We start from the raw sequence: 5634 nt of genomic DNA, 5'->3' as shown, positions 1-5634 counted from the left end.
GGGGAGAATTTATGAAGCTGATGCAGCCGGCGGGTTGTGGGGCCATATTTAACACCTGCAGTCAGAGTACACTGACTCCGGGTGCTGTTTAAAATACTCACTTGCAAACTGCCTGGAAGCAGCATCTTATAGAAGCTGCTGTTTCTGTAAATCTTCACTAAGGGCCGTATTCAATTAGTTTTGCACCCGTGTTACTTTTTCGCATGCCGCACTTTTCGCTGACTTCGTGTGTTTTAGCTGCGGAAAATAATTGTGTGTGCCGCCGCTATTTGCCGTATTCAACTCCAAAGGACACAAACGCATCCTGGTGAAATTCTAACAGGCAAAAAGTGTTGGCAGAATTGGAGAAATTTGCCTGACACCCCCCAAAAGATGCACTAACTTTGGGGATCAATGTAGATGTCCTCGATTAGCCCTACTGAAGCTATTTGGGGAATTTAAGTGCTGTCAATTGTTCCCAAATAATGGCTTTGCACAAGTGGTGAAGAATAGCATTAAGCAGTTTTTTCTTGGTGAAAATAATTATTCCTGTCAAATTTGGGGTACTTGAAAATGGGTGCAAGCTTAGTTAAAAATAGCTAAAGTCAAGATTTAAGTGCTTCAAAGATAACCTTCAGCAAATACCTGCAATAAATAAACACCACTCCCATACTATCAGACCACACCAAAAGTCTATTTCACTAGTTTTTGCATTTGTACCCCCAATTTGTACTTTTTTGCCCTCAATTTCAAAGTGTTTTATTGAGTTGTTTGGGGGTCTGTCTAAATTGTGCAGAGTGGTTTCCACATCTTTGCACCCCAAAACCGCAGTTCTGTACTTTTTTCCACCGGCTATTCAGAGGCAAAACTTTTTTGCCGGGTACATTGTAATGACTTTCCGCACCAGTGAAAAGTCGTAACAATTGAATACGGCAGAAACTTTCCACCTGGTGAAATGATGTCCCTCTCGATACTTTACTGCAGATTCAGACTTTTGGCTTGGATTTGAATACGAGCCTAAGTCTGGGAAACTGAGTAGTTATCAGATATTCATGTGACTTTGCCAATGTTAATCTAAAATCATATAGTTGCAGATGAATTGTCAATTATTACTGGATTTATATGCACTGATTATGGATACACATAAGTTAATTTTAACATTTCATGTAGCTTTGGTTGATTAAGACATATCAGTTAATTGTGTGATCTGTGAGTGGTTTTACAGAGTTCACAGCCACACATATAATAAATTCAGTTATTATCAAATGATCCTCTTGATTTCTAGACAAGATGAGGCTGGAGGTCAAAAAGATTTTGAGGAATGTGTTTGTTTGGAATTAATCTAAAGTATAGCAACTTTTAATCCCATGAGCATAACATGGCAGGTGTCAAAACAGGAAAAAATGGAATAAAATAATGATAAAAATTATATACAAAAGCAAAAACTAAACAATTACATGAAATATGTGTAGCAATAATAAGTAACAATAATAGTTTTAGTTTAAAATGAGCACAAAAGTGTTTATAACAATCTATAAAATAATTGTATAAGGTCTATCCTGTCTCCAATTGTTCCCACTACTAAGGAGACAGGACAGACCAAGGCACAGAGGACTGACCAATGGGAATGAAGTAAGTAAGGTAGTGAAGGGGGTTGGCACACAGCAAAGTGGAGGTTTGGTGGATGAGAGAGACATGATGGGCAGCTGCAGCAGAGCATAGGGGAGCAGAACAGCTGAAAGAGGGGTGGGGCTGAACAGTGTGGGAGCAGAGCATATTGGGAGGGCAAACTGAGGTGATATGGCATATGCAGGTTCCCTTTACTAGTAACATTATTTGTTTTTAAATAGAGAGCAGATCCTAATAAAAAAGGAACCATAAAGCTTATAAGAAATGGGAATAAAAGGGTCAATCTTTTTTAGAAAACTGACAAGTATTAAGCATCATTTTGATAACATTGAAACTGTGCATGGACACCAAAAATATACTCTAACCTGTATGTAGATTAGGTAGCACCTTGCACTTATAGATCCCTGTGCTTAGAGAGTAAGAATAGAGGTCAGAGAAGGGATGGAAGGGGCATGCAAACTTAGGCCAAATACAGTAAGACAATGTTCACACAAATACAATTAATGCTGAAATACAAGACAGATGCATATGCATCTGCCCATGGGCCCTTTTACAGTGTTTGCAAAAAATGCCTTTGATATAGGGCCTAGGGGCCTGGACCCAGCACATATAGTTGTCTCTACCAAGTTCCTGAAATTGCCTGCTAAGAAATAAGGTCCAGCCCATTGCCCAGGTCTGAAAAGGGGGACTGGTCAATGTTGATCTCTGTCTCTCCCTCTCAGTAAAGTTCCACAATGATCTGATCCATCTTCCACACTCATGTTTCATGCTCACAGACAGAGCTGAGATAATCATTAAGTCCAGCACTGCCAGAAAGTAAGATTCTCCTAGTTTACAGCCTTGGGGTGGGAATCCGATTAGCACTGTTGCAGAAAGGGACAATGGGCCTGATTCAGACATGCACACAATGCTGATATTTACACAGTTGAGCGATTATCAGTTGACTGCACATATGTTATGGTCACATTGCACACATGCCAAGGTAACTGCTCACAGTGAGGATTTCTTTGCAAAGTGATTGACAGTCAGGGACGATTTGGAGGCAGCTACGGGGAGTAGTGGCAAAAATGTAGGCATATTGTGACCATTTTCAGGGCATGTCTCAGCATACAACTGTGATCCCATATAAAGATAAAGTGGTTCTGATGTCTTAATTCAGACAGCCAATCTTCATAACCATAGGGCTACTCAGATGTCAAATAATAAAATGATCTTTGATGGCGGCTGTGTATGTGTATGCAGTTGCATGGATTTGTGATGGCCCTGTTGGACATCTCCATACATAACCCAGCATCTGCCACAGTTGCATATTTTTGCACGACAGCTGTGTGCGGGAATGCAGTTGAGATTGCATTAGTGTACAACTCTGAATCAGGCCCAGTGGGCCTAAATTAAGAAGATCTCCACTCAAATTGAAACATACTGCATTAGGAAGTATCCTTTCATGGTAGGAGCTGGTCGGTCCACACCCCCTGTGTGGATAATGTAAACTGATGGCACTGTGTGACATAATGTGTCCTGGTGGCACTACAATGTGGCATATTGTGAACTGGGGAAGAATATAGTGTGGAATAATATGAAATGAGGCACTGTGTGACATAATGTGAACAAGGGTACTACTATGGGGTATAAACATAAAATTAACTAGGTTACTATTACTGTATTGTGCATAAAATGAAAAAGTACAATATTATGGGGCATAAAATTAAGCACTATGTAGAGAGATGCCTCTCTAGAAGCATTGGATAGGGGACAATATTTGAGTGGAACTGGGTGTACTCCACCATGTCAAAAGTAGTTACCATCTCCCATAAGACTCTCTTGCACTGGTGCACAGAGACTTTCCAAAAGCAGAGATGTGCTTGGATAAAAACCAGAAGTGACTCAATCTTGACCCTGTGAAGAAAGACCTGTTAACACTGAGTGTCCAAGAGGCCCCCAAATGTATCAGTGACTGATAGGGTTTAAACTGGATCTGTACCAATTGAGGAGCTACATATGAGACTAAAGCAGCTGAATAATAAGGAAGAGATGGTAGCACTGAGTGACCTTCATTGAGTGACCTTCAATTGGGTCATCAGCAGATCGTCCAGCTATGGGATTATCCAGATTTCACCTCGGTGAACACCCAAGGAGCTATCACCAACTTGAAGGCTAAGGCACAGAACTGGAAGTGGTCTGAGAGAACTGCAAATTTCAGGAATTGTTGGTGTTCTCTGAAATTGGGGCATGCAAATAAGCACTTTTTACATCCAGGGATGTATAAAAATCCCCTACTTCCAGAGACTGTAGAATTATCTGCAAGGACTCCATGTTTAATTAAGAACTGTAGGAAAACCTGAATATTGTACTGTGAAGAAGGGGGTACCTGCTTATTGTCACAAGGTACAATGGGATGTAGAGAGATGGTGGTGGTGGGGAAACTGCTCAGAGGAGGAAGCCAACTCCACAGAGTTCTTCTCAAGTGTTAATATGCCCCTAGATGTTATGGTGTAATTCACAAACAATAATTTTCTGCTTACAGTAGCAGCAAAGAAACAGTAAGAATGCTACAAGATTTTAACTTATGCATTTAATCACTAGAATTCATAAGGGTCATGGCTTCTCATACTCGATGTACCTATTATGAGATTATTTTTATGTAGAAAAAAACAATAGACATAAATATAATAAAAATACACAGTCATAAATGCATCAATGGCATAATAATCATAAATAAAGAAATTAAAAATGATAACATAAAAAAATATTACATTGTATAGTTGTATTTGTATTTTTTGTGTAGAACATTCAGGAAAATACTCATTTATGTATAAATTAATGAAAAAATACAATACACAATCATATACACTATGTGTACAATAAGTGAAAATAATGATGTACTGTAAGTGTTATTTGTGTTAATGTGATTAGACTTGTTTCATTTCTATGTTTTATTTTCTTTTGGGTATGAAGAGCAGAAAAAGAAAAGGTAAGAGAACATAGAGGAAGAATAAAGGCAGATTGAGCAGGAAGAACCAGAGGAGACACAGTGGAGATTAAAATGTGTGTGTTAATGAGCAGTAACATTCAATACCTTGACCAAATTTTGAAGAACAATGCACAGAGAACCCTAGCAAGCCATGCCACAAGCAAAAGTTATGGTTAGAGAAAAAAAACAGAACAATTTGTGTTGAGCTAAAATTAAGGATAATAGGACTGTGGTGATTGTAAATCATACACAGAAGATCTATCTCTCTCATATTTCTCCAAAGTTTCACAGCCACTCTAGGCTTTTTCCTCTGGACATGTGAATCGGGGGTCCAGCACTGGCCTTAAACAAGTAACAGCATAATACTACAAGTATCGGGAAAGCACCCTGAACATTGTACACTTTGTTGTCCGGAGTGCAAAACTACAACCAAATATATAGGTATACTTCAAAGTTTTGACTGTAAAAATGATAAGTATGAATTAAAGAAATTATAATAATTATCTTCTTTGTATTATTCTGAGCATTTTTATAGTCAAAACTCTGGAGTAAAAAGTCTATGGTAGGTGAGGCACTGCCTCCCCTATCAATATTTTATGCACGTTCCTGATAAAAATGCAACAAATTTCCAGCACTATATACTGCTGCACCATTGCCCACATGAACACTCGGGTTCATATATGTATCTGCAAATATGGCTATCTGGCTCTTATACTAGCCATTTACGTCACCACACATCACTGAGAAATATATAAAGCACCAGCCCAATGTACACTTTAAGCCACCAGGGTGTTATAAGTGTAGTGGATATACTACCTGTAAATTTCTGGTACCCTGTAAAAAGTTTAAACATCCTCACAAAGATGTCTTCTATTAGATTTGTTCTGACTTGTATGACCACCCACGTAGTGTATGTTATTATATGGCCTTGTGGTTTCCACTACGTGGGTCAAACAACTAGAAAATTTAGGGAACGCATTGCTGTACATAGCTCTGCAATACATATGTTATTGAGTGGCAAAGATGTTGATCAGCCAGTCACTAGACACTTTGGG

This window comes from Taudactylus pleione, unplaced genomic scaffold (genome assembly GCF_031769625.1).
Source record: "Taudactylus pleione unplaced genomic scaffold, aTauple2 ptg000318l, whole genome shotgun sequence".
Classification (NCBI taxonomy): Eukaryota; Metazoa; Chordata; class Amphibia; order Anura; family Myobatrachidae; genus Taudactylus; species Taudactylus pleione.
The sequence above is the reverse complement of the archived record's forward strand: the minus strand, read 5'-3'. Positions refer to the sequence as shown.